The 22,151-nt window shown below is 37.8% G+C and overlaps 1 long non-coding RNA gene across 1 annotated transcript; it reads left to right on the top strand.

Annotated features, from left to right (window-relative positions):
* The first annotated feature begins 1,516 nt into the window (after positions 1-1,516).
* Positions 1,517-18,997, top strand: LOC118500831. The gene is made up of 3 exons (XR_004903416.1): positions 1,517-1,568; positions 5,110-5,111; positions 18,985-18,997. It is a non-coding gene; the product is annotated as an uncharacterized LOC118500831 (long non-coding RNA).
* Positions 18,998-22,151: the final 3,154 nt, after the last annotated feature.

The following is a 22,151-nucleotide window of genomic DNA, read 5'->3' as shown; positions in this document are numbered from 1 at the left end:
AGTGCCCTGTTTGACTCCAGTAATCATTTTGTGTCTTTGTGATTCCATTTTTCATCTGTGAAATGAGCTATAAGTCAGATCTTGCATTTTAATTTGGGCTCTTTTAGGACAGAGATTCTCGTTTTAAATCAGTCAGGTTAGCTCTTAGTTTATATAAGCAATAACCTGACATGCAGATGGAAAAGGAAATTAAGAAACATTTCCTTCCAGGGTAAAGTAGTAAAATATATAAAAATGCTAAAAATATTAATATATGCATAGTGTGCATTTTTAGAGAGGTCGATCAGCATAATAATGACAGTGGAGAAGAGGTGTGCTCAAGTGAAAAAAGACTAGGCTTTGGATTGGACAGGTAAGTTAAATTCTGCTTCTGTTACCGATGGGATCTGTAAACAGGGGCAAGTTTTGTGATCTCTACAAGCCTCGGTTTCCTCCTCAATAAAATGGGGATGATAATTCTTACTTCACAGAATTGTTGTGAAGCAATAATGTATTTAAGGAGCCTAGAGTAGTGTTTAGCACATAGTGGGCACCTATTAAATAACAGATCAGTGTGATTAATACTAAAAAGGAATTATCAGTCGTAGTCAATCTTCGTAAGTGTGCCAGCTTAGTTCAGCTTTGTCATTTGTTGACAAGATAAACTAGAGCCATGCCAAATAAAATACATAGGTGAAGACACAAGGAGTAATTTCAGTAACTCAGCATCCTACGTATAGTGATAGATTCCTGAGTAGTGGGTCTCAGTGAGCAGAGGAAAGACACTTAATTCAACTCTGCAGGTCAGAAAAGCCTTCCTGGAGGAGATGCCTTCCATGAGTTACAGCATGAAGAAAGTTCACCAGGAGTTGTGGGTTGCTGGCTATCCTACAAAGTCTGTTTCCTTTTCTGTATTACTGGAGATGCAGCTTTGCAGGTGGTTCCCACTTTGAGGAAATGTTATCCAGCCTCTTTTGCAGCCTGGTATGACCTTTGGGTAGTTTTTTATCAGTGGTTTGTATGTGTACAATCTGCACCCATGGCTTAAAAGAAATGGCTTACTAATTCACCTATGGATGGACATGTGGGTCATATGAGAAGTTTAATGTACATAAAGTATACATCAATAGGTATAAACCAAATAGAAAAAAAAGAAATTAGTTTGCCCTTCAGTTTTCTCTGTTCTCTGTTCTGGACTACAGAGGTGGTGTGACTCAGATTTGAAAGTAAAATCAGAGGCAACATCGTAGGAGACAACAGAGCAACAGGATAGCAGGAAGCTGGGTCATGATAACATTATGGCACAGAGTTGCTATGCCTTCTTAAAATTCCTGTCTTTGGACTGGTAAATGAGGGAGACATCAACATCTATCTTATTTATGTCATTTTGTTTTGGGGTATCTTGATTATAACACCATACTATCTACCCTACCTGTACTATACCAGGAAACAATACCCACATAGTCATTTGGTTGGTAGGGTTAAGAGTAGACATCCTTAACTTGCTCCTGATTTTACAGAAAAAGCTTTCAACCACTGAGTATGATGTTAGCTGTAGGCTAATCATACATGGCCTTTACTAAATTGAGGTACATTTCTTTTATACCCAATTTGTTTAGAATTTTTATCTTGAAAGTATGTCAAATTTTGTAAAGTGCTTTTTCTACATCATATAAATTTTATTTTTCATAATTTTATTTTTCAATTAAATGTCATATAAATTTTACTTATTCCATTAATATGATGTATCACATTTGTTAATTTACTTATGTTAAACCATCCTTATAGTCCAGGGGTATAAACCATCCTTATTGATCATGGTGTGTGATCCTTTTAGGTACTGCTGAATTTGGTCTGCTAGTATAATGGTAACAATTTTTTGCATCTATATTCATCAGAAATATTGGCCTATAATTTTCTTGTTGTGTCTCTATCTGGCTTTGGTATCAGAGTAATGTTGACCTCATAAAATAAGTTTGGAGTGTTCTCTTCAGTTTTGGGGAAAAGTTTGAAGGATGGGTATTAATTTTTCTTTGAATGTTTGGTAGAATTCACCAGTGAAACCATCTGGTCCTGAGCTTTTTTGTTGTTGTTGTTGGGAGGGTTCTTATTACTGATTCAGTCTCTTTACTCATTATTGGTCTGTTCAGAGTTTCTATTTCTTAATGATTCAGTTATGGTAGGTTGTTTGTATTTAGAAATTTATCTGTTTCTTCTAGGTTGCCCTGATTGTTGGAGTATATTTGTTCAAAACAGTTCACTCATGATTCTTGTGTTTCTGTAGTGTCCGTTGTAATATCTCCTCTTTCATTTATAATTTTACTTATTTTAGTCTTTTTTTTCTTGGTTAATCTAGCTAAACATTTATCAATTTTTATGTTTTCAAAGAATGAAATTTTGGTTTTGTTATTTTTTCTAATCTCTGTTTCACTTATTTCTGATTTGATCTTTATTGTTCACTTCCTTCTGCTAACTTTTACTTAGTTCTTTTTTTTCTAGTCCCTTAAGGTATAATGTTAGGTTGTTTGAGATTACTCTTTTTTTTCCTTAAAGTGTACGTTTATAGCTATAAACTTTCCTCTTAAAACTGCTTGTGCTGAACCCCATAAGTTTTGGTGTGTTATGTTTCCATTTTCATTTGTCTTAATATATTTTTTTATTTTCCTTTTGATTTGTTCTTTAATTAATTAATTGTTCATTTGCATTTAATTTCCACATATTTATGAGTCTTCCAGACTCACCCCTTAAGATGTGGCCTCTCAACAAGTCATCCATAGCCAAGAATACTAAGCTGATGACCAATACTAAGCTAGTGACCAATCCTTTATAGGACTAACATGAAGTCAGCTAATTGAGATGTGAGAAAAAAATAGGATGAGTCAGATAGATGTAAGATGGTGTGGGTGAAACCTGAAGGTACAGGTTAGAGCTCACGTGTGGTGGAGGTTCATGGAATTTTGGCGTCCTAATGTCCATTTGCCCTTCTTATAGGCACCTTGGTTTCTGTGGTGGAATTACCCTTCCCCTCAGTATACCATATGGTGGGGTCCTGATGAGAAACTCTGCTGTCAATGATAAAAGGAAGGTTTCTGAGTAAATAAAGGACTTTTAAAACATCAAAAATGGCACAGCTGGATAAAATTGTATAGCAGTAAAGAACAGAGTAGACACTATAGAAAATCAAATTAATGATGCATTGAGCAAACTCTGGAGCTTTTAAAATATACAGAGAAAAGGAAAGAAAGCTAAAAATGATGAAGGAGACTGTGGCTCTACAAGGCAGAGAATAGATAAAACCTAATGACTTTAGGTGTTTTAAGAGTAGAAAGCAAGAATTGGAGATCAAGCAATAACCAAAGACATATGCTATGTAAAAAGTAACTTTTCTGAGTCATACAAAGACTTAAGTATTGAGAGCAGAAGGATTCACTGCATGCCAGACACAAATAAAAAAAAAGAGAATCGCACTTGACCATGACTAGCCAAAATGTTTGAATTAGCAGAATAAAAATAAATCCTACAGTCACCCAGGCAGAACGAAAAATGTTTCCTACAAAGAGTGACCCTAACCTTTCTGTAATAGCAAATGCCAGAATTTGAGAAAAATCTCACTGCTTTTGGGTGAAAAGTTGTAACTCAAGAATTTAAAAAGCACCCAGATTGTCTTTAATGTGTGACGGCCACAGAAAAACCTTCACCATTATTCAAAGGTTCAGAAACTACTCATGGATGTGATCCATCTATTATTTAAAAGTATTATTTTAAAATACACTATAAATGTGTAGGTGATAAAAATAAGCAAAAATAGAAATTCTAGACACTGTGCTGATTACATTACATTTTACACCCTCACCTTGAAATCAATAATAAATTGAATTTTCTTATTTGAAGCCTAACCAGATTATGTGGCTAAGTTTAGCCTTGCAGTGTTCCCTTGACCTCTTATTTTTTTCCCAATTTCTTGGCACCAGGTATAACTCTTGAGTTGTATCATTCACTCCGCTGTGCTCCCTTTCAGATGCAACCCCTTGCAGTGTTCACAGTACTTCTCTCGACAAGTGCTTATTCACAATGGATGACCTAAGTACGACATTGGGTTAGAGAGCCTGGAAAATGACTAAACAAAAGATTTGCTTTTGTTCTACACAAAGTAAAGCAAATACTTATATTCTGGCCATTTTCAATGCCAAAGATCTTGACTAGTAGTGTTCTGTATTTTTCAAACACTGAATGTCCTTGATATTTAATCTGGAGAGGATTATAAACAACCCAGTGGAAAAATTTATCACCGAGGCCCTCTTCACAATTTCTTCTTATTTTCACTATATAAAACAATTGTGTATATTAAAACACTATACGGAAATTGTAGCTCAATGTTAATAATATTAACCAGTGGGTGGTGGGATTTGAGGTGATTTCCTTTTCCTTACAATTTTACAACTGAGCACATATTACTCTTATAATTAGGAAAGAATTTAATAAAAATCCACAGTATTCAAAGGATACGAACAAGCATCTGGCAAAAGCAGAAACCTGAAAGACTAGTAGTATAAAAAAATACATTTCCTCATTAGTAATTAAGGAAATTCAAGTTAAAACCATAACATATGTTTTGATAATCATCAGAGTGGGCAGTAATTTAAAAGCTTGGCTACATCTGTATTAGTAAGGATATAGTATGGAAGTCCTTCTTATGGGGAGAATATAAATGATCACAACCACTTTGGAGATTAATATGACAATACCTAGGAAAGTTAACAACATGCATGTACAAAAAATTCAGCTTTAGACTTTCTTACCATTGCTTGTAATGACAAAAAATGGATAGAAAATCAATTAAAAGGAAAAAATGGTTTAAAAAATGTTATATATTCCACATTGTAATTAAAATAACTGAATAATGTGAGCACCATAGAACAAGGTAGAAAAGGTCCCAAAACAGAATGTAAGTTACAAAGGAATATTTATAGTAGGATTCCAATTTTATAAGTTTAAAAACATGACAACCAAACACTATTTTGTTTATGACACAAACATATGTAGCAAAATTATAAAAGTAAGCCAGAAGAGTGATAGACCAGGGATCATGGTCATCTTCTGGGGAGTGAAGGAATGGACCCGAAAGGGGAGGAGTAACATGGAAGAGGCTGGCCGCTGCACAGCACAGTGTTTCCCCTTGGGAAAGCATAAACACCTGAGTTGTACGATGAAGGTGACGATACCTGCAGAGCTAAGAGTAGGTATAATTTTATTTGCTTGAAATATTTTGTAGTGAAGTGAGAATATATTTTATTCATAATATATATTTTTATAAATATAAAAAGTATAATTTTAGTGTTCTATATTGTCACAAGCAGATAAAATATAACAAAGACTAAAAGAAAATACATTTGAAATCAAAACCCTGGTTCATTTTGGATGGTAGGATTGTATATAATTTTTTACTTTCTCTTTTCTGCATTTTTATGATTTTTATGATGAGATTATACTATTTTTATAATTGGAAACATATAAGCATTATAAAAGCATGATAATAATGTAGTCTGGGCTGTATGGTGGAGGGTCATGAATGTCCTGGCATGTTTTAGACTTCATCCACTGGACTACTGCTTCACAAGTTGTGTGCAGTAGATCACTGATGACCTTTGAGATGTTAATTTGTGTGGCTATGAAGTAGTTTCTGGGGTCAATACATTTTTTAAAATGATGTTTCCCACGACCCCTGCTTAAAGAAGCACAATGCACAATGATATATCAAGGCTCTGAGAAGTTCTCTAGTAAAAAATGCCGTGCAACAAAAACTTAGCATTTTTCAATTCTGTGTTTCCCAATGACATATGATTGCAGATTCTTTTATGGAGGTGCATTTATTATCATTTGAGGGATGTTAGTTTTCAGGAGACACATTTTGCAGAACACACTCAATTATAAAAATATCCATAGCATTATATAGAAAATAGCATAATTAGAAGAGGAATTTGGGGCATTGAAAGTGGCAGTACTGGGCAAGGTGTTTGGAGGTGACAGGGGCTGGTGTCAGAGAAGCCAAATGGGCAGTGATTGCTGTAGGGGATTAACAGATGATAAGGGCTTTGCTACATACCTGACTGCCTAAGTGAACCATCGCCACAATTACGCTCCTGGCACATGATAAACACTTATTTCTCACGTGTCTGTGGACCTGCTAGGATTGAGCTGATCTGGCTCCAAGATGTAGTTTGGATCAAGGTCTGTTCCATGTATCTCATTGTCCTTAAACAAGAGATTACCCAGGGTAGATTCTTCTTATGACAAATGCAAGCTTATTTCAAGTCTTGTGCCATTTCAGCTAATATCCCATTGGCCAAAGCAGATCACATGGATGGCCAAGCCCAAATCAAGAGAGAGAGTGTTACGCTCTGCTTATCATGAGGTCAAAACAAATCACAGGGCCAAGATTAACATCAATGCGCTGGGGAATATATTCCTCTCAGGAAACAGGTTTTGGAGGGGGGAATTGAATATTTGCTGAACAACAGTCTCATCTATGGTCTTGTCTGTCTACAAAATAAACAAAGTACAACTATTTGTGAGCTAGTGGAAATCTGCATATGTTGAGTCCATCAGTATGGTCTCTTTTGAGGAAAGATGCCGAGGATGGAAGGTTGGTTTTAGCATTGCACAAACCTAAAGACAGTTGTGTGGCCACTGAAGCTTACCTGCATTTTATTTGCTCTGCAGGTGTGATAACAAGTGAGTGAGAGTATAAAGTGTCTATAAAGGAGAAAATTGCTAAGAAATTAAACCAGGATTATAAGAGATTAGCCCAAATTGATGTGCCTGGCAGAGATAAGCATATAAGTAAGAAGCCCATCTTTCATATTTCACACAGCTTTTCTCTTTTAATATTAATTGATATTTAGTATTCAGAGACATGCCTAAGTCTAGATCTCAGAGAATAATTTCAATTCCCAAGGGGAAAAAAGGAATAATTTCTAATATTTTGAAATAATGTGGATCAAAGCTACAGGATCCAACAACCTGTTGCATTTTTATATCCTTAATATTTTTACTCCAAAAGGGTTTGGTGCCTATTGTGCTCTCCATTTACTATCTGTAAAAACCATATTATATGGATTTTTTCAGTTGTCATCCCCATGTACTAATTGTGAAACTATGATACATAGGCAGCTCTTCCTACATTAAGACACACAGCCTCTTTCTTACTCTAAAGAATAATAGTAAGATATATTTTTTGAGGTTTTATTTTCTGGTCAGACTCCTTTTAAAAGTGCAAGGGTTATGTCTAATTGTGTTGTAGGAGAAGCTTGAGAATAAAGAAATGATGGGAGGAGACTGAGAAGGGTCTGGCCTGTGGCCACATTGTGAATACGAGAAACTGGATCCATGGTGCTTGTTGCATTAATGCCTGGGCTCTTCTCTTCACTGTCAGAACTGTGACCTCATGGTCCTCATACTAGCTCTGCAGCAGGGAATCTGAAACGCACTGCAATCATGGCATAAATGACTTGTAAGTGTTTCTGTTTTAAACATCAAAGTGAAAATCTATAACCATGAGACAAGACTGGGAATGGTACGCAAGGAGGCAGTTTGGAAAGTGGGGATTCTCTCAGTGCTCATAATAGACCACCAGGAAGGACCAGATATGTTCTACCTACAGGCGTACATGTGTATATGAAGTGTTTAATGCCATGCTGAGTCTACAAAGAGCACTTGATAAGCAGTACCAAAAAATAAATTGGAGCCTACCTAAGACAAGATAGCCTAGACTTATGGTATATCTCTTCTGTGGACTATGATCCTATTATTTTTTAAAATATAACTCAAGATAAAAACAAAGTTCAAAGGTGTTAGAGATGGAGTATCTCATTGGGAGGTAGAGTATCAAATAATTATTAATATTTAATATTCAATATTATATCTGGTTAATCACCTGTTGAACCTCTAGCTGAATGAATTGATGTGCCTAGAAATGATCCTTGATACCAGTAACCAGGTTACCTAAGTTAGATTGTTTATTGTTGTCCATCCAACACAAGTCCCAAATTAGTAATTATTAGTAATAATAATGTACTACTACTAATAATGATGGTGCCTATAGTATCATTTTTATAAAGTGATCTTAGGAACCCATTACTCTAGTTATGTTTTAGAATCGTGTAGAATCATGTAGTCTCTGCCACTGTCCAGAGAGAAGAATTGTGGATGACTGACTATCTTACCTCTTTAGGGCTCAGTTTTATTCATTTACTTATTTAAAAAGTATTGTTGAGGGTCTACTCTGTATAAGCCTTTGCTGTATGCTATGAGACATGCCAAAAGGAAAAATAAGCAATCTTTGCTTACAGTAATATTGCAATATAGTAGCATATAATATAATTATATTCTAACAATTTAAATACTATAAGAAAAGCATATCTAAAATGTTAAGCTATTTGAGAGAGCAAGAATGCATTTTTGGAGTGGGGTGGGGGAGAAAAAGAGGAAGTAAAAGGCTTCTTGTAGAAGGGAGCTTCGGGCATGCACTGGAGGCAAGGTGAGGCACTGCAAGTTGAGGGAGTGGTCTTAACAGAGAATTTAGGAAAATAAAAAAAGAGACATATTTGTCAAATGGTGAAGGTGACCACTTGACTGCATTGCACATTATGTGTAAGGGAGTAGAGGGAGTAAAAGTCAAGAAGATACACTGGGGACAAAGCATAAAAAACTTTGAATTTACAGATTGAACTTTATTTATAAGGGACTGGCAAGTCCCTGGATTTCTTTGAGTGGATGTTTGGCGTGATGTGAGCTGTGCTTTGGGAAACTTACTCTGGCATCCTGGGTAAGATGACTTGGACTGGAGGGAAGGGAGAGTTGTTTCAGGCAGACCAATTAAGAAGCTATCGCAATAATTTAAGTCAAAGAAAATATGGACTTGAACTAGGGGATGGATGGTAGGGGATAGAAGTGAACCACCATTCTGGATGAAGAATTGATTAGGCCTTTGGGAGGCAGCTGGGAAGATGTCAGTTACACCTAAATTTTTTAATCTCCCCAAATTCCCATAGAGCAGATTTTCTCAACTTCAGCACTGTTGATAATTTGGACTGGATAATTCTTAGTTATGGGGGGCTATCCTGTGTATTATAGAATGTTTAACAGCATTCCTGATCTTTATCCATTAAATGCCTATGGTGCTGCCCCCCCCATCACCAGTTGTGACAACCAAACTATCTCTAGACCTTGGCAAATGTCCTCTGGGGGACAAAATTATCCCCACTACCCTATATAAAACTAATAGAGCAAACAAGGTATAAAATCTAACAACCCACATACTATATCTACACTTATATCTACATCTATATCTATCTAGATATATCTATATCTATCATCTATCATATACTTCTCTCTCTATCTCTCTACAATTACTAGTTTTAATCTATCTCTACAAACCCCAAACATGAATGTGTTAGAAAAAACCCCGTGAGAGCCAGGAGACCTGTGCAGTATCAGCGTCTCTGCACATGGAAGTAAAGACACAGCAAGGCGGATTCGGGAGATCCTGAGCACCAGAGCATGCTGATATCCCTAAGAGGTTTCACTGGAGAATGTGGTTGGACTGGTGGGAGTTTTGCAGAACCAAATCATGGGTGGGAGCAAGAGGACTGCATTGATAAAATTTAATGGTACTGGAGCAGCCTGGGCCCTATAAACCATTGATAATTAACAAGTCATTCCCTTCCAGGAGAAACTATTGGGAATAGATTCCAAACTGAGCAGAGCAAGGACAAAGGGGCAAAAAATCCAAATGAAAATGGGATTGGAGAGTAGAAAAGAGATCTCACAAAGTATAAGACCATATTTTTTCTTTATTTTTATTATTGACACTATTAAAGATGTCCCCATCCCCCCTCCCTGCTTTTCCACCCCCACACAGCCCCCACCCCTTCCCTCTGTCCATCACCCCGTTGTCATCTGTGTAAACCACTTTGAGAAGAACAACAGAAGGACTTTAGAATCATGAGTCTAGAAAAGCTGTTTTGGCCTCTTCTTCCTAAAAGTAGACAGACTCTCATCTACTTACATATGAGCAAAGGAGAAGGTATGCAGTCTCATAGAGAATGAGGAGCAGAAAAAATCCCCCCTGGCCTGGGAGGCACGTGGAAAGACACGTCCACAAAATGGACGAAAAACCAAACCCAGAATTTCAAAGTGAGCTAAAGAAACAAAACAAATAGTAGAAGCTGTAACAATAAATTAAAAATAGAAAAACTCAGAAATGAGGTGCTTAAGGAAGATCAAAAAAGAGAAACAAAATAATAAAGTCATTTCTGTAATGCAGTTGAGCCAAGAGGCACACAAAAGCAAATAACAGAAAGGATAATGCAGTGAGAGAAATAGAACATAGGTAGGAAGAGCATTTTAAATCTCAAAAAGATATGAAAAAGCATTTAAACAAGCATCTGAGGGAAAGGGATGAGTCTAATACAAGGACTCATTATCTAGAGTCATGGACTTTAGGGTTTCTGGGTAAAATTCAGGTGGTCTGTTGATTTGGTTGGGAAAAATATGATATCTTCATTTTTGCTAATGTCTAACCGAAATTTAACATTTTTCTTTAATTATTAATGCATGCACCAGAACATAGTAGTATTAATAGTACCTGTTACTTTGTCACCAAAACTAATGACAAATGTCACAATATCAAATTACAATTTTATAAAATGTCTCCAAATATCATTTATGTTCATGTTGCTATTAGACCTGCCACCAGAACTTATTATTTAATATATTAATAAAGAAGTAAATGTATTACTGTAGCACAATTTAAAAATATTTTGAGAACTCTACTTCAATATAATTAATTTCCTTTTATAGTCTATGTATTTCGTTTTATGCATCTAAAATATTGTTCTGAGAAAGGATCTAATGGTTTCACCAGACTGCTAAAAGTTTCCATGGTACAATGAATATTGTAATCTCTATTATATAATAGGAGTCCCTGAAGGAAAATTATAATTCAAAAAACTTTTCTGAAATAAAAGACAATTTGAAATTACATATTGAGGGGACTGAAAATTGACTCATAATGACAAACATTATCCTGTAAAGAAAAATTCTTTGGATATCCCAGCAAAAAGACCAATAGAAAGAAAATTAGATTGCCATTAGAATCTTTAACAGTAACACTTTTATGACCAAGGAAAATATAGTCATATATTTGAGAAATCTCAGGAAAGAAAATGTGGGCCAAGAACCTTATGTTCAGCCAAATTGATCTTCAAGTATAAAAAGCCTCTGGTAAACTGATGTAAACATGCAAGACACAGAGAATATTGTTCTCATGTGCCTTTCCTGAGGAATCTACCAGACCACAGTGAAATGAGAATGGAATTTAATAGTAAGCAGTTTGAAACTTTTACAGCACTTTGACGTTGTTCTGACATCCAAGCCCAGGAATCACTTCTCTAGTAATTTATTTTCATTGTACTCTACAAAAGTATTGGTCCATAAAAGAATGGAAAATTTTTTCACTCTATACTAATAAATGAGCTTCAGACAACCAAATTTCCCATATGGTGGGTAGTGAACATTAAATATGAATTTACCTGTACAATTAAGACTAGAAAGTCACTATAAGGGTGACAGTGTAGTGGTATGTAATGTCTGGATGCCTTAGTAGTGTACATAACATGGCTATTTTAAAAATGGGGGATTTGGAAATAGGGAGATTATAGACAAACTGCCTCCTAATGCTGCTGACTGAAAAGATCTAGAAAGAGTGAGCACATTATTAGTAATGTGCATATCTCACATGCAGGCTGTAGCCTTGAAATACTATTTCCTACCACTTGTGTTTGGATGATTCCCAGTCTGAGGTAAGAAATGTACATGATTACCTACCATGTACCAGAGAGCAAGGAAGCTATCAAAGACTACCAAGGTTGTGTCAGAAAGACTCAGGGGCTGACTTCAAGAGGACATATATGGGATAAGCAAAACTGAGAACTTGGAGACCAGAGAATTTCACAGGCAGATGGGAAACAAAGACCAGAGAAGAATGGGAGACAATAACAAGATAAGGGGGAATGAAATGAAGGGTGGAGAATAACTTGTAAAGATGGGACCTTGAATTAAAGATCTTTAAAATGCTTTCTCACTCTAACATGTAATTCTGTCCCTGCAAACATTTCTAGCCACTTGCCCAGGTTAATTGAGGCATTTACTACTTTTAGGATGAGAGAAATAGAAAGAGAGACCCTCATGTTGTTAGGAGTGACTAGAATGGATGGAAATTAATTGATGGGCTCTTTCTGGTATCTCTCTTAAAGCTACAGCAGGCCCCAGTCCTTATCACTCAGCTTTAATTCTTTTCAGAAAGGCTTTCCTTATGATTACTGCCATATATTATGAGAGCACTAAATCAGCTTGAATGATGGTTTACCTATATTTGTTTATGAACTATGGTCCTCTTGCAATTTACAGCATAGAATGGATGACTGTCCTTAGTTTGTAAACAGGTTTAGGCAAAGAACAGAAGAGCAATTGTAAGAGTTTTTGAAAGGCTCAGATTCATGTACTATTGAATCCTACTCCTGATGAAAGAAACATGACTCTTCTTTGATACTACAAGGTTCATAATTATTCTTCTCTGAGAAGATGTTAAGAGTTATCTAAACATATGTGTATTTTATCTTCCTAGGTCTTCTGTTTCATGCACTGCTACTTTTAATATTCTAGTCTTTTAAATCAAGATTAAAACAGGTCTTGGGATAACTAAAGAGCATTGCCCTTAAGTAAAAGGGCCTTGAGACCAAAAATATATATAATAATCAGCTCCCATTTGCATAATGCTTTTAATTTTTTTTCAAACCTTTTTCAGACCAGTTTACTTGATCTTCACAACCACCATGTGAGGCTGCTCACTTTAAAGAAATGAACTTGAAAGCAGCAAACATTTAAAATGTTTCCAAAATATGTAGTAAAACCACAAAGAAAATTCCCAGAGCATCTATACCATAGCTCTAACTTAAACTGTATTTACTGCAAATTGTATTGACTCTGAAGAGATGGTGGCTCATAAATACAGTTTCTCTGTCCTGAACCACATTCAGACTGCAGTTGTTATGAATACAAAAGAGCTTTCCGAGTACGTAACTGTAGTTTTGCTGCATTAAAGCACAAGGCTGGCATTTGGACTAGAAAACAGGCTGTAAGTGTGTCTGTTCTGCATGGCAAGCATCTCAGTGCCTGCCAGCAATAGGATGGATTTACATATATTGACTCAATCCAGCATATGAGTAACGATCAATTTTCTTGATCTATTCTATTCTGTCAATCTGTGCTTTTGCTAGCAAATGAGGAGACATTGCTGTCAGCCAGAAATAGAGTTTCCTGGGCTTATGTGAGCTTTTAAGATCTCTTTTCTACTTAATTAAAAGATACATACAGTGGTTGGCAGAGAGCAGCAGGCAAGTCAAAGTAACAAAATTTGCTATGTATAGATGGGTTCCTGGAAGAAATTCATGAAAGGTGGCTAAATAAATGCAAAGGAAGACATGTTTCTGAGGATAGTATATTTTATGTCAATTTTATTAATAGCAAAATAAATACAAAGGGACAAATACAATTTGTCAAAAGTAGCCAGTAAAAAGCATCCTTTTCAGGAGTCACAAATTACTCTTCCAGGTAACAATATGTAACCTGTCAGATAAATTAAGAGAAAATGCTTTCCTTTTTGGTCTCATATTAATGTCTCATGTCACATTAATTCATTTGGTTTTAGCCCAGATAATCTCTTCCCCTAAATTGTAATGGAGGGGTAAGTAGGTAAGAAATGTTCCCATAAGGGACACAAAGAAAAGCATGACACGTGTTAGGCCCCTTGGGTGACCTTTCACATCAAAGATACCAGTGATCTCTGTGAACCCATCAGGCCCCCAGGCAAAATCTGAATACCTTTTGGAGAGTCGGTTTTATAGTAGGTAAATAAGGAAAGGTTTCTGCTGGGGGGTGTAGGGGTGCAATCCTGCAGTTTCTACTTCTCTGGCTTCTTCAAGTGTTTTGGCTACCAAGATTCTCATTCTGAACATGAAGTGGGATATCATTATTTATACATGTTTGGCTTTTGTTAAGTACTGGGCTGATTGGGCTTGGCTTCTGTCTGTTCCCTAAGACCTTTTTCAATGCTCATAGCAAATACATGCAGAAATGTCTAAACTTACCAGGGGACAGATTTTAGCAATAGTGCCCATTAGGAAGGGACAATGGCTGAGGTTCTGCACTCCAGTGAGGGGACCCAGCCCTGAAGCAGCAACCAAGAGATCCTGGCTCTGGCTGGGCTCTCCGTCGGTGAGTTCTGTGATCCTGAGAAAATCAATGCCCTTTTTGCACTTCAGTTTTCTGAGGTGTGAAATGAAGATGTGGTAGGTGCCCAATTTTCAAGCTGAATTTAGGAAGTCTTCTCAGAAACTATCTTGGGGAGAGGATGGGTGGGACTCTGGGTGCCCCACTCCAGTGACAATGTGAGCAGCCCTGCGTGTACCTCTTTCGTGTAGTGTGATTCTAGTAAGATTTTCTTCAAACCGAAGCTAAAAGGGCACTAGAGCATCATGAGGATTTCTAACAGCTCTAATAATCTATGGTCAACTTGAGAACCCCTGGGCCTTTTTGTACACTGGGTTTTGTATTAAGAATTCTGTTTTCCAAATCCCAGAATGGATTTGAGCCAAGTCACCTCCAGTTCTCAGTGGTCCTTCCTCACTGATCATGTCTGACAATGACAGGCCTCATTCGGTTAGTGCCCTCATATAGCAAAATGGCACATAGATGAATGCAGCCAATAGGTATCAAATGGCTATCTGGTCCCCGTAAGATTCATATTTTTAGATTTTAGTCAAAGGAACTGGTAAGAACAGCCAAAAACAGAATGGGTGTTCGAAAGGGCAAGCATTTGGTGTTGGAGCAGACTGAGAAGATAAAAATAAAATTAAGTTGTCTGATCCCTAAGAATCAAGAAATTGACACAAATTCTACATTTATTCCGTAACCCATCTCATTTGGTTTGGAAATGAAAATAGACATACGGTGCTCTTTGGAAAATGCTGCATCTCCTTTTTGATCTCTGCCTGCACTGCCTCCCCCTTGGCACATGGTGTTAAATATCAGATGCCGAACATTTGCCCTGTGGAGACAGTGGGATGAAAGGGTTCAACCCAACCAACACCACAAGGATTGCACCAGCAGCAACTGAGATTACCCCAGAATGCAGTGCAAACACTTCCGGTTAACCTCCATTGCCGTGGTGGACCACGACCTAAAATGTGTATTTCCTTAGGGCAAGACTTCCCTTTTTCTTATTATGTCATGTTTCTAATGCTCACACTCAACCCTTAATGTGTTATAACTGGCCGTACTAGGAGCATCCCCATCTTCATCCATTCCCACTTCCTTTAGAATTAAGGAAATTGAGACTGATGGTGGGTACAGGACTTGTAACAGGGACACACATTTAGGTTGTGGGTCCAGACAAATGTGCTTGCCCTTACGGATGTTTCCTGATGAAGAGGTCATTATGTTTAGATTTTCAGATGTGAGATAGGTCCAGAAGTTAATCATTCAACCTACATTTATTGAGAACCTACTTTTAACCAGGAATGGTGCTAACTAATCTAGGTACAGTCTAAAGCCAGACACACTTTCTACTTTCACAGATTTCACAATCTGATGGGAGAACTCTCAGTAAAGTTCACCTGAGCAAGGGCTAAAAAGTCCTTCAAAGTATTGTGAGCCTAATACAGTGAAGAAGGAGACCCACACTGATCCTGGTGGTCAAGAAGGGCTTCTCTGAGGAAGTGACGGTAAAGCTGAGAACTAAACAGTGAAAAAGAACGATAAGCCAGGGTTTTTCTAAAATGGCTGTAAGAATCACCTGGGCACTTGTTTGTCACAAATTTCCAGGTTTGTTCTCTTGGAGATTTCAGTTCAGTAGATCAAGGTGTGAGATATAGGAATCTGTGTCTGTAAACCTCCCCAGCCTGTTCTTGCAATCCAGAAGTTCGGAAAATGCTGAACACGGTGATGAGCATTTCAGGAAGTGTGCTGCATTGAGGGTAAGGAGGACCTGACAGAAGCTCTTTTGTCTAGAGGGTAGACTGTGATGTCAGGTGAGGACCAGGAATGATTTGTTGGAAAAAATTTTCAAGACATTGAAACCTTGCACAGCGGCTGATCAGAAGCATGGGTGAGTACTGGGATGTGGAGAATAGGAAATTAATGACGGCCCAGTCAAAGGAACTGGACCTGCTAGTTCCTCAGAGCTACACCCCCCAAATATGATTTGCTTTCATTTGCTTTAAACATTGTTTCCTTTAACACCAAGGAGAAATGTAGGTAGCTGAATAAGAGGAGTAGTTTGTAGAATAACCTTAGAGTGTCTCTTGTTTTCTAACATGCTTCCTATAATGATGTGTGAAAGTCTGCAGAGAATTACTTTTAGGCTCAGATTTCAAACAATGCAAATGGTCATGACCAGGAGGCCCTCCCTCAACCACAGACCTGGGCATCATTTTTTGTGCCACACACCTTCCTGAACCTTCTCAGCTGTTTATGTGGCTATGCAAATGGATTTGAGGAGACATTATGTGCACAAGAACATGAGCGATTAGCCTTGTTTATCATATATTGCAGGGTAAGGAACACCATACTTTATTGCCAGGAAAACCCTGGCAATGGTTTACTGGAGCCAGGGAGTCTATTGGTCACCTCTTTTCCCATGTTTCTATACAGTGACTTCACAAATGTCATTGTGGGGGATTACACCATGGAAATCAGCAACCATTTGTTTTTTGTTTTTTTTTTTTTCCCATGGCTGAGAGCCTGTTAAACACTTACAGCATACCACTGCCTGACCGGAATTTATGTTTTTGAAATTGTGGCTATTTCTGCATGAGAATGACCAGTCTGTCCAACCAATGAAAGCTCCTTTCTCCCTGCTCTCTTTTTTATCATGTTATAAAGTCTTCACCAGAATCCTCCATATACTTCTGTTCTTTCTCCTTGGTTAGACCTGTGTCCCGTGGTCATGCAAGGGAGGCTGGGATAGTGCGTATCTGGCAAAGGAATGGGCTTCTCTATTAGGTCCAAGCCAATCCTGACTTGAACCGTAGAGCTGAACATAACCAAAGACAGGCACTTCATCTTTAACAAGGAAATGAATAATATTTCCACATTAATAATATAAGAAGAGGATATATGTGGTTTTCAAGATCCAGAAGCCTGAATAGCAATGCAACAGAAATAAGTTTTCCCTGTTTTGTTTGTTTTTGTTTTAACAGCTGTTGGCATTTTATACTCAGACTTTTACAGCAGTGGTTCTCCAAGTGGGGTCCTCAGATCAGTGGCCTCACCATCATCTGGGAACTTGTTAGAGATGCAGATTCTTAGGCCCCAATCCAAACTGCTGGATCAGAAGCTATGGAGGGGGGAAATAATGGGGGAGAGGTATGATTAAGGGTATAGTGTAGCCATCTGTGTTTCTTAGGTATTCCAGAGATGCTAATGGGCACTGAAGCTTGAGAACCATTGTCTTAAAAGTGTTTCTAACTTAATCAGTGTAATGTGCATAAAGTGAATTTCAGTGAATAATGAGCACCTTGCTGGTGTTAGGCACAGAGTAAGCAGTCATTCATTCATTCATTCATTTATTTACTATTCATTTCTTGGGCACTTGTTAGTGTTACTCTGTGTCATACGGGCCATTGCCCACTGGCAGCTGAAATGATCCTTTATTAAAAGGGTAAGTCAGTTGTACTATTTACTTGCTGAAAACTTTTTAGTGACTCATAAGAAGATGAAATACACGCTCTAAGTCCCTCCATGGCTTGGCCTGCCTGCCTCCAACTCCTTCCTTACTAGTCTTCCCTTGCTTCCTGGAGCCCCTACCTCACTGACCCTCTTTCTGTGGTTGAATCTATCTTGTCATTCTAGTTCCAGCTCACATTTTACCTTTTCAGAGATTACTTCTGACCACCTTATCAAATGTACCCCAACCTGCGCCCACTTAAGTTCATCACTTTAATCATTTATTTTCTTCACAGCATATAAACTTATCATGCCTATTTATTTGCTTACTGTCTGACTCTTCCACCAGAATGTAAACTCCATGAGGGATGCCCTCTGCTTCTCAGTGTCTAAGTGGACCCTGGAACACTGGTCTCGACACGTGCTTGTTGACTGTATCCCCAGGCATTACCTTAGATGTGCCAGAGCTGAGATTTAAATTGCTGGAGGAATTGAACAGCTGGAATCAGCACTTTGGCATAGGCATATCAGGCATTTTTCACTTGTAAATTATAATCTATTTCATTTTAGGAAACTTACATTTACTTACAGGAAGCTCTTCAAAAGATCATGAAACTCACATGAAACTCACTTGTCTGGACAAGATCAGTTTACTTTGGTTGAATTGGCAGTATGTTCATGTATTGACAAGAGATTGCCAGGAGCTGGAAAAAGAATATCACAATGTCTTCTTATACCTCACACCACATCAGATAAACAAGTAACTGATTCAGAAAATTTAAGATGGTTTTTCCCAGAGACTGCTCTGGAAATAGAAAGACGAAGTCAGACTCCAGAGCCATCTAGTGGTCATGTTTAGTTCCTGTAGAAATAAAATCCAGTGTACACTGATTTTTCACTTGTTTTGGAGGGTGTGCATTCGTGTGTGTTTCTGGTCTTCATATTACTTTAGACATATTAAGTGGTGATGCAGGTTGGTCAAATGCTCGGAAATTCACAAGGAACATCAATCCTTTATGTTGTCACATTGTGACTGACATATGTTTTATAAATAATCATTGTTGGGTGACAATTTATTTTTAGCTATACAATACCTAGGAGACTGAAACTATCCGATCCCCCATCTGGTGGTGGACATTGGTGGTCACTCAGAGGCAACACGTGAATCCAGGATTTCTAATCTCCAATCACCAGCGCCTTCTTACTTTGTCGTATGTTCAGATGCTCCATGTATCCTTGTTCCCCATCTTCTCCATTGGCTCATAGCAAGACCCTTTGCTAAAGATAATCAAATCTTTGGGTGAAGAAGCAAACTAGAGAAATGACCTTAAACACAGATTAGAACCCCAAGAAGTTTATTTTATAAAATTGTTTCCCCCTCCTATACCCATGACATGATTCCTAGGGTCTACAGAAACTAATGGGAATTAATATTCTAAATGTATATAAAAAAGACTATGCCCTGTGTTAACCATTTTATGTACATATATCTTTACACACTGAATAATCCTGTACAACATGATTATACCTATTTTAAAAAGAAAGATAATGCTCATGGAGTTGTCATTTTCTGAGCCCCTAATATACACCAGGCATTGTGCCAGTTCTCATGCCATCTTTATTTAACCCTACCAACTTCTCAGAAGTAGTCTCATGATCTGCTCAAGTGAAGAAACTAAAGCCCAGAGAAGTAATTGCCCTATATCCCATATCTGGAGACTGGAACTGTAGTTCTTCTAGCTGGCTCCATTCTGTCCTTTCTCTACTTCTGCAGCATTTTAGAAAGAATTTTGACATTTAGTTATTTTTGAAACATTTCTCCCTCTGCTCCCCACACCATCAGATGATCAGCAGTTTGGGGGCAGGGACCACATCTGATGCCTGGCATGTAAGAACACAGTATTTGTTGAAGGACTTGAAGGAGGCAGACTTGGGAAAATTCCAGTTCTCTAGTCAATCACTTGTTAACATTTGTATCAGTTGTGTCTTGCTCCATAAAAGATTACCCCCCAAACCTAATGGCTGCAAACAACAAATGTGTTATTCCCCAGTTTCTGTGGGTCAGGAATCCAGGAGCAGGTTACCTAGGTCTCTCACAAGCTTGCAGTCAAGATTTTGGGCAAAGCTATCTTCATCTCAAGGCTCAGATGTGGCAAGATTTGCTTCTGAGATTGTTCACATGGAAGCTGGCAAGCTACAGGAGAACCGTGCCCAAGCTCATTTGTGAGGCCCGTGGCAGGCCTCAGCCCCCACCAGGTCAGCTTCTCCACAATGCTGTCTCACAACATGATTGCTGGCTTCCCCCAGAGTGAAGTGACCCAGGAGAGGGTGAGAGAGAATGCCCAACAGGGAAACCACGGTCTTTTTATAACCTGATGTCAGAAGTGAAGTGACATCTCTTTACTTCTGTTGTATTTTCTTCATTAGAAGTGACTCACAAAATCCTTCTTACTTAGGGGGATGCGGCATTACACAGGGGCATGAATACTAAGAGATGGAGCTCATTAGGCGCCATCTCAGAGGCTACCAACCATGACATTAGACCTTGAAATTACTATGTAATATTGTAGATCAATTCTTTGCCCTATCAACCAAGGATGTTTTATAATCTAGCCAAGGCAGACTCTCATAATGCATAGGAGAGATAGTTCTAGTGTTAGACAAACTAGATCCAGATCCTAGTTCCCTGACTTCATAACTATGGCTACGTTGATATCTGCATTCTTTAGCCTCAAAGTTGGCATTATATTATAACAGCCTTATCTCATAAATCTGTTATGAAATTGATGAGATAGTATCAGTGAATTGCTAAGTACACTGCCTGATGCATGAAAACAGCAATATATTCCAGCTAATATGGTCTAAATATTTGTGTGAATTTATTTTTAACTCCCTAGGATGCTTTCTAGAGTACTTCATGTTTTATTTTATTCTCATTGTACTCCTAGTAAGGTGGTAAGATTTGATACAGTTGTACCCATTTTAAATATTTAACATTTCAGACATGTAAAAATTGAATGATTAGCTAGCAGATGTTGAAGGCAGTCCTATAATCCAGCTTTTCCCCCAATTAATTTCTCCTTCCCAATTCACTCTATTTTTAAAGAAGTATCTCAGAGGGCTGAGCAAAGAACATTCTTACTACCCCATGCTTATATATGGTATTTCTTGTCACAGAGCTGTAAGAATCACCAAATCAATGAACCCAAAAGTTGTCTTAGAACAGACCAAGTCATATTTTGAATGTCATAAAAGAACAGCCTATAAACTAGTTGCGATACATGCGCCACATTGTAAACGGTAGCTTAGGAAACCCACATCCTGGTTTGGGTTCCTCATTCTACGAGTTTGGTTTTTCTGTTAAGTTAATGAAAAAAAACAACTTCACGAGACTCAGATTCTGTCTCTTAATTTGACAATGGTCTTCCAAAGGCCTAGAGGATCTTATGATAAATTCCACGTGGTATTTTACCTAAGCGAACAATAAAACTCAGAGACTTAAACCACAAATGCATTCATATTTAATTACTATTATTCTCTGATACCTCAACCCCTTCTCTCCATTTCCCTCCCAGAAAAAAACCCAAATTCAGGCCAAACAATAATGAAGTAAAACATTGTTGACTCTCTGTCATAATCACATCTGTCTTCAAAAATACAGGGCTCTATTCCCCAGATAGTAGATTCAGCCTTGACTCATGCTTGCTTATGAAGCTGATCTATTCTGAAGAAATACCATTTTATTGTTGAAGCTTGGTGTTTCTGTCTCTTCATGTCTTCACAAAATAAATAAACTGCAGCTCCTCTGGCCAGGCTGCAGCACACTGGTGCTGCTGGTCTCTCCTGTGCATGGTGATAGCCTTCTTCTAAGCCCGCTGCTGTCAGCTCTCACATATGCATATAAACTGCCCAACTTTTAAGGCTTTTACTTATTGGAGTTTATAATGTACTTTGGAGAGGTGAGAAGGAGGAAAATGTGGGAGACTAAGAGAGAGAGGGGTTATTATAGATGAAAAAGGGGTGAAGCAATTCTTGATGGATATATGTCCAGTTTATTAATTATTGGAAATTTAAGAAGAAACAAAGTTCTTAACACCTTTGCTGAATATCAGACAAAACCATCGGTGCCACTATAATGTTTAAGAGATGGACATCTTTCAATGTCAGGGTCTGCAAGTCCTTTCCCCTAGCTAAGACTCTTAGTCATTCTGGGAGGCCTCCAAAGTCAACAGGTTATCACTGCCACTGGTGTCCACATCCAGCCCTACAGCTGAGCAAGAGAAGCATGTCACCAGTCTGACCTTTCTGGGGACTGACCTAATGGAGCATTGTGTTCTTCAGAGCTGTTAAAATCTAAAGGGCATGTACATGAAAACACTAGTGCCATC

The sequence above is a fragment of the Phyllostomus discolor genome, chromosome 5 (assembly GCF_004126475.2).
Source record: "Phyllostomus discolor isolate MPI-MPIP mPhyDis1 chromosome 5, mPhyDis1.pri.v3, whole genome shotgun sequence".
In the NCBI taxonomy this organism is placed as follows: domain Eukaryota; kingdom Metazoa; phylum Chordata; class Mammalia; order Chiroptera; family Phyllostomidae; genus Phyllostomus; species Phyllostomus discolor.
Note: the sequence above shows the minus strand (reverse complement) of the source record. Positions and strands in the feature narration are given on the sequence as shown.